Here is a 17389-nt window from a genome sequence, read left to right on the forward strand (position 1 = left end):
ACACTCTTAAAATTATTATGACTTTCAAAAGCTTTTTTTAAAAATGTGGGTTATATGTATATAAAATTGGTGAGACAAGTGCTTTATAGTTTTGCAAATCTCTTTCATGTCTGGTTTAACAAAGCAGTTGGATTTTTATATTTGTGTCTGTATTCAGTCTACTGCAATAACATGTCATGGAGGCTCATGGAAAATTACACTGTAAACTGATAAAACAATGGGAGTAATAAAAGACAAATAATCTATTCATATGATTATGAAAGTATTTTAAATTATACTTTATTAAAATATTCATAATCAATTAAAAAATTCATTACGTATATCATAGAATTAGTCCAACTTGTCCTATCACATCTACATCACTTCATTTATATATTAATATTTGTTGGGAATCCTAGATTTGATTCATACACAGCTACCCAGAGCAAAATATAAAAACTGATCATTTCTGATGCTGTTTTATATGGTATTAGTTTGATATCACCCATAATCCTTTCTATATTCTCCTCTGTTTAGAAGGGGAGCAGGCTTGAATTCTCTTTCTTGTAATGTGTTTCTGCTTTTGTCTTAATAAGAGGGTTTTCATTCGTTGGGGCAGTTGCAAGCAGGTGCACAAGCAGATAACAGAAGCTTATGGTTGCTTCTGGGTGAACTCCTGGGAATCATCCACGCGGTGCTGCAGGCAGCTGAAATCGGCCATCATGGCTCCCTTTTTATTCCTGAGCTTCATTTGCAGCAACTCCCAGGAAAGTTCCTATAAATCACTCATTTCTAGCAGTGACTTTTTTTGATTTTCATTGCTTGAGAAGTTCCATCAGTTGTGTAAGCATCTAATTCCACATAGAAGAACACTTTCCACTTGGAATACTTAGAATGGTTTCTTTATTCTGACCACACTTTGATATATGCAGCTCAATTATTCTGGGAAAATCATTCAAGTAGTACAAAATTGGTATTTTTTATTTTCTTCATATTGAAAATATGTGTTTAAGACAATAATATATATAATAGTTATTGTGTAACTATTTTCTTTTAGAATACATTTATATTATAAAGAGATAAAATAGTAATTTAAGAAAAAGTTGTGGCAGGTGTAGAAAGCCCTTTTTTTGAAGAGAAATAATTAAATAACTTCGTGTGTGTAGTATATTTTTTATATATAATACATGTATGTATATATAAGTCATATTTACTGTATATGTATTACATGTATGTATACTATCTATTTATATATTTATATGTACATATATACATATTTACTACATATATGTATTATATGTATATTCAGGTCCAACACTGTAACATCCTGTCATCATCCTGTTGGTTTTCTCACTGTTCTCATCCTTTCTTTGTCCAGCCCATTTAATTTGTACAGAAATGACTTCCAATATCTCTAAGCCAATCTTTCTCCTGAACTTCAATACCATATATCCAACTGTCATTTTGGGATCTAATCTTGGTTCTGTTATTTACTATTTGTAGGATCTTTGGCAAGTTATTTAATCACTAAAAATTCGCTTTTTCACTCTAAAATAAGATTGATAATACCTATTGCAAAGTATTAAGAATTCAGTGAGACTGTATGTAAAGCACCTGACATACAATAAGCATACAATTAATAGTAACTATTATGACCACTGTTAAGATTTTCTTTTCTTTCTCCCTCCCTTCCTCCCTCCCTCCCTCCCTCCGTCCCTCCCTGCCTTTCTTTCTTTCTTTCTTTCTTTCTTTCTTTCTTTCTTTCTTTCTTTCTTTCTTTCTTTCTTTCTTTCTTTCTTTCGAGACAGGATCTCACTCTATCACTCAGACTGGAGTGCAGTGTTGTAATCAGTGCTGACTGCAGCCTCAACCTCCCTGGGCTCAGATGAACCTCCCACCTCAGTCCCAGCTATTAAGTTTTTCTTACTGCATGAAGATATGTAACATTAACCTTCTTCCTACTGGATGATGATGATGATGATGATGATGATATTATTATTTTGAGATGAAGTCTTGCTCTGTCACCTGGTCTGGAGTGTAGTGGCACCATCTTGGCTCACCGCAGCCTCCACTTCCCAGGTTCACATGATTCTCCCACCTCGGCCTCCCAAGTACCTGGGATTACAGGCGCCTGCCACCACACCTGGCTAGTTTTTGTATTTTTTAGTAGAGACTAGGTTTCACCACTTTGGCCAGGCTGGTCTCCAACTCTGGGCCTCATGTGATCTGTCCCCCTTCACCTCCCAAAGTGCTGGGATTACAGGTGTGAGCCACCACACCTGGCCCCGGCTAGATTATTAAACAACTTTCAGATTGATGCTTTGATCGAGTGATCACTTTATTCTTCTAAAATTTATGTCAGTAATATTTTTGTTTAAATAAATTGATTCCTAATTTACTTCCTATACAGCATACTCTATGCTCCGATTTGTCTCATTTTGACTTCAGCGCTACCTATTTTGATCACCGATTTCTCCCTGGGATTTATATAGATGATTAGAGTTGGGGAGAGCTGATAGGTGGTGATTAACTATGTGAATCTACAATTGTCTTTTCATTTCTGACACCCATAAAGGATACCACAAAACTTCAGCTTCAGAGTAATTTGAATTTTGTTAAAATTAATTTTATTGAGATCTAACTTATATACAATAAAATTCACACCATTTAAGTAAACACTTAAATGAGCTTGACAACCTCTTTATCCATGTAACCACCAGCCAGTAAAGTTCTAGAACATTGTTATCTACCCAGTTCCCTCAAGCTCTTCCTTTGTAGTCAATCATTCTCTATCCCCTTCCCCAAGGAAACAGTACCCTGATTTCGATTGATATAGATTGTTTCCCTATAATCCATATAAGTCATACAGTATGTACTCTTTTTCATTCAGCCTTGCAGCTGTGAGATTCGTCTGTGTTGTTGCATGTACCAATAGTTTGTTTTTTGATACTGCTGAGTAGTATTTACTGTCTGAATATGCCACAATTTATCTCTTTTACCTCTGATACTTTGTTTACAGTTTTTTGCTATTAGGGTTAAGGCTGCTATAAACATTTGTGTACAGGTCTTTGAAACGATATATGTTTTCATTTTTTTTTTTTTTTTTTTAGTAAATATGTAGGAGTGAAATTTCTGGGTCATATAGTAAGTGTATGTTTAACTTTTTAAGAAACTGCTAAACTGTTTTTCTAAAGGAACCACACAATTTTACATTTCCAGTCATTTGCATTATTAAAAGTTGTGTACGTCTGAGATGAAAACATATTTTGACTTCTTCAGAAACCCCCCTTTCTTCTTCTTGTTTCTCTGAATACTTGACAATTCAATGGCAATGTCTAAAGAAATGCAGAAAGTTTGGAAATAGCAAGTTTTTAGACTTGGGAATGGTGATATAAAGGAGTGAGTGAGATCCTTTAGCCTCAATCTTAATTCAACTCTAAATGACTAATGAGAATTTTCCAGTAGCCCCAGTTCTAATGATCTTTTTCCTCTTGAACATCTCAACAGGAAGTTTCATAGCAAGTGTGATACCTTAACACTTCAAGTTTATGAATAGGAGAGGGTACATGGTACTGAAAGAATCTAAGTCTGGTTGATTACTTGCTTTATTTTCACTTCATGGGTACAGTGCAGAAGTAGGGACTAATGCGTACTTTCCCTCCCACGGAACATAGAGAACTGTTGGGAAAAGCCTTCTCCTGACCGCCTCACTGTCTGGGAGTTCTTGGCTAGATGCCCTCAGCATCTTCCCCATTCCAGCTGCTCCCAAGCCTTCCCTGGACAGTTTCCCTCATCTTCATGGCATATGCAATACTTGACAGACTTCCTTGTTTGTAGTGTGTGTGCTCACATACATGTATGTATTATTGTAGAGGTGTTGACAGGACTCAGAAAAGGCAGGAGCATGGAGACAATTAAGTGCCACGTTCAGGAAGAGCTCACTCAGTTTTTCCTGGATTTAATGATAACGCTCTTGGTTTTTGGTTTTGAGCCTTTTTTTTCTTTTCTCTCTTTTCTTTTCTTTTCTTTCTTTCTGTCTTCCTCTCTCTTCTTTCTCTCTCTTCTTTCTTTCTTTTTTTCTTTTACTTTCCTTCTTTCTTTCTTTATAAATTTTCTCATTTGTGTAGAGATTCACTATGCATTTAAGGTGCTCCAGCTTCCAGGCTCACATCGCTGGGACGAATTAAATCATAGTCCCTATTTTTGTGGCACTCAGAATCAGGTGAGAGAGAGAGAGACACAGAAAAAATGTTGCAACTGATTCTGTGTTTATTCAGTGTAATTAAGAACAAAGAACAATTATAAATGGAGTGGCTTGTTTTCTGTGATCTCCCAAATTAGACTGTGAGTACTTCAAAGGAAGGAAATGCATCAACTTCCTTTTCCATTCTTTTTGCAAGACCTAGAATTAAATATTAAGAGTAGAAAAGAATCATCTGGTTTGCCTCAGGTCCTCAAGTACTACAGGCTGGGAAACTAAGGCTCTAGGAGATTGACAGAGTTGTGAAAATGTCATAAAGCTTTTTACTGATAGATTCAGGGGAGCCTCCCAAGTCACTTCTCTCTTCATTATACCAATGCCTTCTTTCAAATGATGCAAAATAATTTAATATTTTTATGTATTTTTTTCACATATAGGTCATCTTTTGTAAATAGTTGGTTTAAACTTGATAAACGGTTTTACTTTGAAAGCAATTACCGTAGTTCTGAGTCATTGGTCTAATGCCCAAAGTGTGTAGTTTTTCAGTATTCATATTTAAATTTATTGTTACATTTTGTTATTTTTCTATACTCCTTAAAAATAATATCCTCCCTTTATTGGCCCTAATTTAGTACAGTGACTTTGATGAATTATCTGGGACTACATTTGTAACTGAAGTGTTGCTGCAAGTAAACAGTTCAACTTCAATAAGTAGAAATGTTTTGAAGTAAAGATGACATGACTGAGAAGGAGGGTTTTTCTTGTGAGGAATGGACAATAGCAAGAAGGAAAATGGGCTCTATCATCTGAGCCTACTGCAGCCACTAAATGACCTGAATTGTTAAATCCAAGGCTCCATAAACAATTCTTATAGAGATGAATTTATTGCCAACTTGTACATTTGTTACCTGTTCTACATCAAAATATTACACAAATGTTGGAAAGAGAAGAGGGAAAGCATCTGTTCCTCGACTGAATCTCTGAGTCTATCCTCCAAATTTTCTTTTCTTGCATGTCTTCCCTTCTGCTGCAGTTCTTATGATACTGTAAAAGAAGCAGAGTTGATCTTCTGAGTTTCTTTCTCTTGTTCACTTTTTCTTATCCTCTAAATCCAGTGTTCACAGTGACCTTTGGAGAATCTGCTCCATCCTCTCCCTTTCTGTAGCATCTCTCTCGCTCTCCCATAAAACAAATGCTATCTCCCTTTACATCCTCTGTGTTTTCATATACTTTGAGCCTTTGGCAATTTCTGCTTTGGGTTTGTGGCCTGTTGGGTATTAATGGCTATTGTGGTTTAATCACATGAATGCATTTTATCTGATATGTACACTGGTTTTTGCCTTAGTGCGGCAGATTAAAAAAAAAAAAAAAAAAACTTCCAAAGACGTGATAGCAAAAATGAATAATTCAGGAAAAAAGATACAGGAAATAAACTTGAAGAGTATTTCTGAGACCCATTACATCACAATATATAGGTAGTAACTTTCCTAACTCTTAGTGAATTAAAAGTGCTATTGTTTCACTGGCTGCTTCTTTCCATTCAGTTCCTCCACCTTAGTTCAAAACTTCATTGTTTTGCCTTCATTGTGGCATCAAACTCCAAACTCAGTGTTTCTCTTAGAGCGTTCTGTGGGTCACATGTCTCTGAATCACCTAAAGTGCTAATTAAAATTGTTGATACCTGCAGTCAGCTCCAGGCCTGCTGAATCAAAATTTCCTGGGTTGGGGACTGGGATTTATGTAAATAAGCACTCCAACTGACACAAGTTTTATCACTGATTGATTCATTTATCAGTGATAATTGAATCAGTGATAATCAGTGATAATCACTGATTGATTACAAGAATCTACTGTTTTCTAGACATTATATCAAGTAAGTCATGCCAAAACAGATATGTTTCCTGTCCTTATAGAGTTCACAGTGTAGTGGCTTATGACAGACATTAAATAAGTTGGCACACAGATACTTATATAAAGGCAATGTGGTGAATACAGGAACAAAAAGACTAAAGTGTAGAAGTTGGGAAAAGGTCAAACTGCTTTCATAGTCAGAGAATGATTTGAGAAAGTAGTATTTAAATATGAGAACTGAAGGATGGGAAGGTGCTAGCTGGGTGAGGAGTGTGGGGAAATTATTTCAGGGAACAGATCTTAAAACTCTCAGCTTGGAAGACACTTGTTTGAGGAGCTGAAAGTAGGCCAAATTACTGAAGAATTGAGAATGAGGAAGAGAGTTGTGTGAGATAAGTAGAATGATGATAAACAATTTAGCCTGTTAGTAGATTGCCCTGGCAACTATGAGAAAGATGTGTCAGAGGGGGTCACGTAAACACAGGTCAAAGGCAGAGACTCAGGTCAACAGCAGAGAACTAACAGTTGCTTGCACTAGAGTGATGGCGTGGGTGCAGACAGATTTGAGATAAATTTAAGAGCTAGAATGACCTAGACTTGGCGTTTTTAGACATGAACAGATTTCTCACCTGGTCCATTGAAGTTATTATTTTGCCATTTAATGAGCTGGTAAAAACTAGGAAACTGACAGCTTATTAAAGGGAAATCCAGAGGTTAGATTTGGACATGTTAAGTTTGAAATAGCCATCTCTTCACCACCCCTCTTTTACCCACCCTTGTATTACTTTCCTCCTTCATTCCTTCTATTCTTTCAGTTTCATATTGCTTGCTCCTGTCTCTGACATCTATGTGTGTCCCTGGGAGATCTCTAGTTTGAGAATTATGACTCTACATTGAACTACTAATAGATTCTAAACAGTACTATGTTCTTGTTCACCTCTTCAGTTTGGCACTTCTGTACCCTTGTCCTAAAATGATTTCAATGCCCTTTTCCATGTGGACAACTTCTAGTCTTTGAGATCAATTTCAAATATTTCTGCCATGGATTCTACTATGTTCTCCCCAAACAAATATCATCCCTCCTTTGTGACATCATTTTTCTTTAGCTCTTATTTTTGTATAACTTCTATCATATTGTTTTGACATGTTTGGTTCACATGTCTTTTCTTCAATAACCCTATATAACTTGATACTGGGAGCACCCCTTATTAGGTATTCTATAGAGACAGGGATCTCACCATCTTGCCCAGGGTGGTCTCAAACTCCTGGACTCAAGGTATCCTCCTGCCTCAGCCTCCAAAAGTGCTGGGATTACAAGCATGAGCCACTGTGCCTGCCTTCTGCAATCTTCTTATGAAACAAACAACCTTCCAACTCTGAAAGCAGTAATATGAAAGCAGAAAATGAACTAAAATTTGTAAGGAGACTGACAAGAGTATTTACATTGCATAGCAATCCCAAAGATTTAAAACTCTTCTTTTAGGTATATCACTTTTTCTATAAACTTTCTACTACCTCTAATAGTAGCCACATAGTCCTTTCTCCTTATTTGTCTTCCTTCTCAGAAGCAATTGAGTTTAATTTTTATGCTTGCAGTCCCTCTCTAAATTTCTACATTCATGGTATTTTAATCAAGGAGATAAAAGTTTGACAAAAAATATGAAGCAAAATAAAAATTCTGACTTTAGCTGTAACTTCAAACATCTGCATTTACTTAAGCATAGCTTTGCACAGTGTTATGTGCCATCAAAGAGAAGTGTGTAGTATTATGAAATAGTGTAATGATGATTCATAAACTAGTTTGGCAATTGAGGAAATACTGACTTTGAGCAGATGACATTCACACTAGATGAGCAGAATGAGTAAGAAATATTTGACAAATCTTGAAAGCAAGATTTTAACAAAGTTAGTTTGATGGAGGCAAATCATTCAGGTAGAGGAAATGGCACCTATGAAGCCCCTACAGTGGCATGAAAATGAAATTTCAAAAACTGAAAGAAGGATAATGTGAATGAAGCTCTAATTTTCAAGGTAGTGCCAAAGGCGAGACTACTTAGAATGACAGAGACTGTATCACATAGGGCCTTATGGTTCATGTTTAGAATTTGGAATTTTGTTCTATGAACAAAGGAAGCCACTGAGTTGTATTAAACAGGGAAGGAATTGACAAAATTATATTTGCTTTCTGCAAACCTCATTTTAATGGTAGTATGGAGAATTGATCAGAGAGGCAAGACTGCCTTTGAGAAAGTTACGAGGCCCTTTCACGATTCCTGGTGAAATATGATAGTGACCTGGAAAAGGATGACGATATTAAAGAAAGACGGCAGATTTAAAACACATTTAGCAGAAAGAATCAACAGGACTTAATGATTAATTGGCTATAAAGGATTAACAAGGTGGACATGACAAGGATAATGATCAGTTTCTATCTTGGGCAGATTGGTGATAATGTGCCATTTATAGAGATTTGTGCCCCGAAGGGGTCATGACTGAAAGGTAAGATGATAGGTTTAGATGGGGTGTGTTTAGTATGAAACACATGTGAATCATTAAATTCATTGAGAAGGCAATTTGAGCTACAGACCTGGCACTAAAGGATGAGGTTTGAGCAGAATAAATAAATTTTGAAGTCATTAATATAAAAATAGCACCTGGAGGCATAAGAATAGTTGCAATATCTTATAAAGTTTATGTGAGAAGAGAACCTACTATTAATCCATCAGTCATTTGACTTTTAAAAGATGAAAGAGGATAACATAATATGAACATCAAACAATAAACAGGCACACAAACCCCATCTGCTACTCTTCAGGTTCTTTAGGAGAATGATTTGGGAAAGTCATATAGAACTGTTTGTCAAGATCATTTACTACTTGTATCTTATACTGATGACCAAATAAATTTTAAAACTCATCCACTGATATTTGATTTTAATATACATCATGAAACATGGGGTGGAATATAACTCATCATTATGAAATTAGTAACTCGCCAAGGTTTTGGTCAGAGAATGATAGACAGAGCTCAAGACAAAAAGCACTGAGCCAAGAATCAAACTCTAATCAACTGCTGGGGCACTTGTCGCAGTCTCTTGGGATGTAAATGTTCTTGACTCTTAATTGAGAGTTGAAGTTGATTCTAATAAGTGATTCTATGATTAACCATAGGCCACTTAGCCTCAGGGCCCTGGAAACACCTTTGTACCCAGCTACAGAAAATCCGACCCATAACTTTGATCACCTTGGTCAACTCCATGTTGGCTTTAGCTCAGGCATCAAGGTTAATCTGTTTATTGCTTCCTGGCTCTGTAAGTAGAAAGCATAGATCACTTGAAGCGTCCATGAAGACGAAGTCTGCTTTCACTCCCTCACATTCCAGGCTATGTAGTGACCCCCAGAACAAGTACTTTATTTATTTATTTTTTTAGATGAAGTCTCGCACTGTCGCCCAGACTGGAGTGCAGTGGTGTGATCTCAGCTCACTGTAACCTCTGCCTCTCGGTTCAAATGATTCTTCTGCCTTAGCCTCCTGATTAGCTAGGATTATAGGCATGTGCCACCACGCCTGGCTAATTTTTGTGTTTTTAGTACAGACAGGGTTTTGGCATGTTGGCCAGGCTATTATCGAGCTCCTGACTTCAAGTGATCTGCCCACTTCGGCCTCCCAAAGTGTTGCAATTACAGGCATGGGCTCTATAAATGAAAGGAACGTTCCACTCTTGTCTCAAGTTTATTGCTTGCTCTTGGGTACCAGGATCCAGCTAGATTATCTCTGACATTCGAAGAGCATAGGAAATAAGAAACACCATGTACACAAGTAATATTCTGAGGGGTGAGGTAGATTATAAGGGTATAAACATTTACTGAAAGATTAAGTTGAAAAATAATTATTTCTCCTCCCTGTTTCTCTTAATGCTGCCCTGTTATTCACAATTCCCTTGTATCCACCAGAGGGCCACTGAAAAGGTTAAAAAGGAATAAATAAATAAATAAATAAATAAACTCCTAATGCTTACTAGATAATGATTCCACCTCCGAGACCAAGAAGCAGAAAGCACAGGTGCTTCATAGAGAAGATAATAATTTATTTAGTTATATCTCAACTCTCCTGCTGTTGTTTTGCTATGTGCAAGGAGTACCCACACATACCTTTGAAATGAAGCTTTCTAGCACCCAGAAAAATAGGGCTTGGGTCTCCCTGTATGTTTTTCAGTTTGTCAATTTCACCTTGAAAAATCAGATTTAATTTTAATGGTATTGGCCTATCATAAATATTTTAGGACAGAAATTAAAGTACCTTTAGACTCATCTAGCCCGAACCTCTTGTTTCAAAGGGTGAAGTGGAGACAGAGAGGTGATTGTCCAAAAGGCACATATAGCTGGCTAATAGCAGGGCTGCAACTAGAATACAGTCCTGTGAACTTTCTATTATAATGCATAACTCAGGATGGCTGTAAGATCACCAAACATAAAGCATTATAAGTTTTTGCTTGATGTTCAAAAATTGCTGAAAGGAGAACAATGAGCAATAGTTTGAAAACATACAGTTCCCCAAGTGTACAATATGGATAATGTCAACTTGGTACAGTTAACATAACCTTAGACTTTTCCTCGAGTTTAAAGTAAAAAATCAGCATGCACTTCTGAGGGCTATTGACTGGAGGATGAAGATAAGATAATCTTATGTAGGAAATTTTATCTTTGAAATTAACTACATTTTACTTACTGGGTAAATAAAAGTGGGTACATAGAAGAAAATAAAAGACTTATTGTTTGGACTTTTTGAATAGGTAGACATTTTAATACCTTTTGTTCTCTGTGTGATTTTTAATATTACTTTTTATTTTAGTGTGAGCTAACATTAGTCACACCTGAAAGAACATTCTGAATTATCTTGAGGACATTTATGCAAATGGTAGAAATAAAATACAAATAGTTTCCTAATGTGCAAAGGCTGTGCTCAGATTATTTTCTCAGCAGTCCTCAATTCTGCTGCTTTTTCCCTTTCCTGTCTTCCATAACCCCTGTCTTCTCTTCCTTTTCCTTCTCCTTTCTCTTTCCTATGAATACATGTACACAAATTCAGAAGTAATACCTAGAGAACCTTATGAAGGAAGGATTTGGGGACTCCTTAGGGAAGATTTATAGATCTCAAAATTTAATCAGAAGTATTGTTTTCACTTTAACCAGCAATCTGGGTCTAGATAAGAGGTTGGAAAATCATAGGCTATGAAACCAGCTGCTCCCCTATTTTGCTCCCTCTCTTGGAAGGGAACAATATTGAAAGCAGGCCAATTAACAACCCTCCAATAGCCTCTAAGCTGTTCAAGTGAAAGGAAAAGTTTCATTTTAAATAAAAAGGTAGAAATGATAAGCTTAGTGAAGAAAGTATGTCAAAAGCTGAGATAGGCCAAAAGCTAGGCTTCTTGTGACAAACAGCCAAGGTATGAATGCAAAGGAAAAGGTTTTGAAGGAAATTAAAAGTGTTACTCTAGTGAACACATGAATGATAAGAAAGTGAAATAGATTTATGGCTATGTGGAGAAAGTTTTAGTGGTCTGGGCAAAACATCAAACCAGCCACAATATTCCCTTAAGCCAAATTCTAATCCAGAGCAAGGCTCTAATTCTTTTCCATTCTATGAAGTCTAAGACAGGTGAGAAAGCTGCAGAAGAAAAGGCCGAAGCTAGTACAAATTTGTTCATGAGGTTAAAAGTAGGAAGCTGTCTCCGTAACACAAAAGTTCAAGGTTCAGAAGGACAAATATAGTGTGTTCTCACACATATGTGAGAGCTACAAAAGTACATTTTGTGAAGACAGAGAGTAGACTGATGGTTATAAGAGCCCAGGAAGGGTAGGTTAGAGAAGGTGATGAAGAGAGGTTGCTTAATGGGTACAAGTATAGAGTTAGATAAAAGAAACAAGACCTAGTGTTTGATAGATCATCTATCAAATAGACTATAGTTAACAATAATCTAATGTACATTTCAAAATAGAAAATAATAATTTGAATGTTTCTAACATCAATAAAAGATAAATATTTAAGGTGAGGGATATCACAATTACCCTGAGTTGATCTTTGCATATTATATTAATATATCAAATTATCACATGTACCCCCAAAATATGTACATCCATTATGTATTAATATAAAAGTGCAAGGTGAAGCAGCAAGTCCTGCTGTAAAAGCTGCAACAAATTATTCAGAAGATCTAGTTAAGATAATTAATGAAGGTGGCTACACTACACAAGATTTTCAATGTAGACAAAGTAGCCTTCTGTTGGAAGAAAGTGCCATCTAGGACTTTCAGAGCTAAAGAAAAGAAGCCAATGTGTGGCTTCAAAGCTTCAAAGGACAGGCTTTGTTAGCGGGCAATGCAGCTGGTGACTTTAAGTTGAAGCCAATGCTCACTAACCATTTTGAATATTCCAGGGCCCTTAGCAGGTACACTAAATCTGCTCTGCTTGTGCTCTGTGAAAGAAACAATAAAGCTTGGATGCCAGCATATCTATTTACAGCATGATTTACTGAATATTTTAAGCCCACTGTTGAGATCTACTGCTCACAGAAAAAAATCTCTTTCAAAATATTACTGCTTCTTGACAATGCACCTGGTCCCCCAAAAGCTCTGGTGGAGATGTTCAATGAGATTAATTTGTTTTTCATGCCTGCTACCATAATATCTATTCTGCAGTCCATGTATCAAGAAGTAATTTTAACTTTCAAATCCAATTATTTAAAAAATACATTTCAGAAGGCCTTTGCTGCCACAGATAATGATTACTCACATGGAATCACTACTTTCCTCAACAAAGTAAATTGAAAATCTGGAGTCTGTGGCTGGGATAGCAGGGGTCTGCTCTGAGGAGTTCTGCACTTGTGCTGCCAGGAGCTTTGACTCCATGCCCTGTGCAGTGTGACTTTAACTTGAAGAAAGAAAGAAATTGGAATGACATTCCTAGGAATCCAGAGTCAAATTACTGATTATTCAGCAATATAGGCAGCCCTCAAAGGTGATCTTGTTCCCATTTTGTAAGCAAGGAAACTGATGCAAATAGAAGGAGTTGTCAGACACCCTCTCAGATTGGTGCCCCTCAAGGCCAGAGATCCCAGAAGAAGGAGCAGGCACCCATCTTTGCTGTTCTCCAGGCTCCTTGAGTGACATCTCCAGGTGTGGGAGTGAATCCGAGGAATAGGGCATGAAGTGAACCCCCAGCAAACCGCAGCAGCCCTACAGAAGAGGGACCTAACCATTGAAAGAAAAAAAAAAAAAACAGCAAAAAATCATCAACAACAACAAAAAGTCCCCACAAGAGCCCCACCCAAGGGTCAGCAGGCTCATAGGTCGAAACTGGACAAACTCATGAAGCTGAGAAAGAATCAATGAAAAAAAATGCTGAAAACCCAAAAGGCCAGAGTGCCTCTTCTCCAAACAATTGCAATACCTCTCCAGCAAGTGTGTAGAGCTGGACAGAGGATGAGATGGATGAATTGACAGAAGTAGGCTTCAGAAGATGGGTAATAAAAAACTGCTGAGCTAAAACAGCATGTTCTAACCCAATGCAAAGAAGCTAAGAACTTTGATAACAGGTTAGGGGAGCTGCTAACTAGAATAACCAGTTTAGAGAGGAACATAAATGACCTGAGCAGAGCAGAGAAACACAGCACATGAACTTCATGAAGCATACAAAAGTATCAATAGCCAAATCTACCAAGTGGAAGAAAGGATATCAGAGTTTGAACACCATCTTGCTGAAATAGGCATGCAGACAAGATTAGAGAAAAAAGAATGAAAAGGAACAAACAAAGCCTCCAAGAAATATGGGGCTATGTAAAAAACTGAACCTATGACTGGAGTACCTAAAGGAGACAGGGAGAAAGGTAACAAGCTGGAAAACACACTTCAGGATATTATCCAGGAGAACTTCCCCAACCTACCAAGACAGACCAATATGCAAATTCAGGAAATATAGAGAACACCACTAAGATATTCCATGAGAAATTCAACCCAAGACCCATAATCATCAGATTCTCCAAGGTCGAAATGAAGGAAAAAAATGTTAACAGCAGCTAGAGAGAAAAGCCAGGTCACCTACAAAGGGAAGCCCCTCAGACTAACAGCAGACCTCTCAGCAGAAACCCTACAAGCCAGAAGAAAGTGGGGGCCAATATTCAACATTCTAAAGAAAAGAATTTTCAACCTACAATTTCATATCCAGCCAAACTAAGCTTCATAAGTGAAGGCAAAGTAAAATCCTTTCCAGACAAGCAAATCCCAAGGAATTTTGTCACCAACAGGCCTGCTTTGCAAGAGCTCCTGAGGGAAGCACTAAATATGGAAAGGAAAAACCAGTACCAGTGCAAAAACACAACAAAATATAAAAACCAATGACACTATGCAACACCTAGTATGCAAAATAACTACCTAGCATCATGAAGATAGGATCAAATTTATGCATAATAATACTAACCTTAAATGTAAATGAGCTAAATACCATAATTAAAAGACACAGACTGGCAAATTGAATAATGAGTCAAGACCCATCAGTGTGCTGTATTCAGGAGGCCCATCTCATGTGCAAAGACGCACATAGGATCAAAATAAAGGGATGGAGGAATATTTACCAAGCAAATGGAAAGCAAAAAAAAAAAAAAAAAAGACAAAGAAGGGCATTACATAATGGTAAGGGGATCAATTCAACTAAAAAGCTAACTATCCTAAGTATATATACACTGAATACAGGAGCACCCAGATTCATAAAATAAGTTCTTAGAGACCTACAAAGAGACTTAGACTCCCACACAATAATGAGCTAAAACAGCATGTTCTAACCCAATGGGAGACTTTAACACCCTACTGTCAATATTAGGCATATCAATAAGACAGAAAGTTAACAAGGATTTTCAGGACTTGAACTCAGCTCTGGATCAAGTGGACCTAATAGACATCTACAGAACTCTCCACCCCAAATCAACAGAATATACGTTCTTTTCACTGCCACATGGCACTTGATTCTAAAATTGACCACTCTTAAGCAAATGCAAAAGAACTCTTCATTAAATGCAAAAGAACTGAAATCATAACAAACAGTCTCTTAGAATACAGTGCAAACAAATTAGAACTCAGAATTAAGAAACTCACTAAAAACCACACAATTACATGGAAATTGAACAACCTGCTCCAGAATGACTCCTGGGTAAATAATGAAATTAAGGCAAAAACCAAGTTCTTTGAAAACAGTGAGAACAAAGAGACAATGTACCAAAATCTCTGGGACACAGCTAAAGCAGTATTGAGGAAATTTATGACACTAAATTCCTATATCAGAAAAATAGACAGATCTCAAATAGACACCTTAACATGACAATTAAAAGAGTTAGAGAAGCAAGAGCAAACTAATCTAAAAGCTAGCTGAAGACAAGAAATAACTAAGATCAGAGCAGAATTGAAGGAGATAAAGACATGAAAAATCCTCCACAAAATCAATGAATCCAGGAGCTGATTTTTTGAAAATAAATAAATAAATAAATAACAAAATAGATAGACCCCTAGCTAGACTAATAAAGAAGAAAAGAGAACAATAAAAAATGGTAAAGGGGATATCATCACTGACCCTACAGAAATACAAACTATCATCAAAGAATACTATAAACACCTCTATGCAAATAAACTAGAAAATCTAGAAGAAATGGATAAATCTCTGGACACATACACCCTCCCAAGACTAAACCAGGAAGAAGTCAAATCCCTGAATAGACCAATAACAAGTTCTGAAATTAAGGCAGTAATTAATAGCCTACTAACCAAAAAAAAAGCCCAGGACCACACGGATTCACAGCCAAATTCTATCAGAAGTACAAAGAGGAGCTGGTATCCTTCTTTTTTTTTTTTTTTTTTTTTTTTTTTAAATAATTAATCCTTTATTTCCTTGTTTTGCAAATAAAGCTGGCTAAGTTGGTTGCTTTTTGGTGATTAGTCAAAGAGACCAAATCCCATATCCTCATCCAACTCCTCCAACTCTTCCTCGGCTTCAACCTTAGCTGGGGCTGCAGCAGCAGCAGCAGGAGCAGCTGTGGTGGCGGCGGCCACAGGGGCAGCAGCCACAAAGGCAGATGGATCAGCCAAGAAGGCCTTGACCTTTTCAGCAAGTGGGAAGGTGTAATCCATCTCCACAGACAAGGCCAGGACTCGTTTGTACCCGTTGATAATAGAATGGGGTACTGATGCAACAGTTGGGTAGCCAATCTGCAGACAGACACTGGCAACATTGCGGACACCCTCCAGGAAGCGAGAATGCAGAGTTTCCTCTGTGATGTCAAGCACTTCAGGATTGTAGATGCTGCCATTGTCGAACAGCTGCTGGATGACCAGCCCAAAGGAGAAGGGGGAGATGTTGAGCATGTTCAGCAGCGTGGCTTCACTGGCTCCCACTTTGTCTCCAGTCTTGATCAGCTGCACATCACTCAGGATTTCAATGGTGCCCCTGGAGATTTTAGTGGTGATACCTAAAGCCTGGAAAAAGGAGGTCTTCTCGGGCCCAAGTCCACTGTTCTGGGCTGGCACAGTGACTTCACATGGAGCAATGGCACCAGCACGGGCAGCAGCTGGCACCTTATTGGCCAGCAACATGTCCCTGATCTCAGTGAGGTCCTCCTTGGTGAACACAAAGCCTACATTCCCCCGGATATGAGGCAGCAGTTTCTCCAGAGCTGGGTTCTTTTCCAGGTGCCCTCGGATGGCCTTGCGCATCATGGTGTTCTTGCCCATCAGCACCACGGCCTTCCCTCGAAGGGACATGCGGATCTGCTGCATCTGCTTGGAGCCCACATTGTCTGCTCCCATGATGAAACATTTCAGATAATCATCCAATAGTTGGATGATCTTAAGGAAGTAGTTGGACTTCCAGGTCGCCCTGTCTTCCCTGGGCATCACGGCGGTGCGTCAGGGATTGCCACGCAGGGTTTAAAGACGATGTCACTCCCATGAGGACGCCTGGCGAGAGAAGCCCCTTCCTTCTTAAATTATTTCAAACAATTGAAAAGGAGGGCCTCCTCTCTACCTCATTTTATGAAGCCAGCATCATCCTGATACCAAAACCTGGCAGAGACACAATAACAAAAGAAAATTTCAGGCCAATATCCCCAATGAACATTGATGCAAAAATCCTCAATAAAATACTGGCAAACCAAATCCAGCCGCACATCGAAAAAATTACCTACCATGATCAAGCTGGCTTCACTCCTGGGATGCAAGGCTGGTTCAGTATACACAAATCAATAAACATAATCTATCATATAAACAGAACCAAAGACAAAAAACACATCATTATCTCAATAGATGTAGAAAAGGTCTTT

The 17389-nt window shown here is 37.7% G+C and overlaps 1 pseudogene across 1 annotated transcript; it reads right to left on the bottom strand.

Annotated features, from left to right (window-relative positions):
* Positions 1-15914: 15914 nt before the first annotated feature.
* LOC111551289 lies at positions 15915-17047 on the bottom strand (annotated as a pseudogene). Its single transcript, XR_002734316.1, has one exon. The product of XR_002734316.1 is annotated as a 60S acidic ribosomal protein P0 pseudogene (transcript).
* Between the last annotated feature and the right edge of the window lie 342 nt (positions 17048-17389).

This window comes from Piliocolobus tephrosceles, chromosome 9 (genome assembly GCF_002776525.5).
Source record: "Piliocolobus tephrosceles isolate RC106 chromosome 9, ASM277652v3, whole genome shotgun sequence".
Lineage (NCBI taxonomy): Eukaryota > Metazoa > Chordata > Mammalia > Primates > Cercopithecidae > Piliocolobus > Piliocolobus tephrosceles.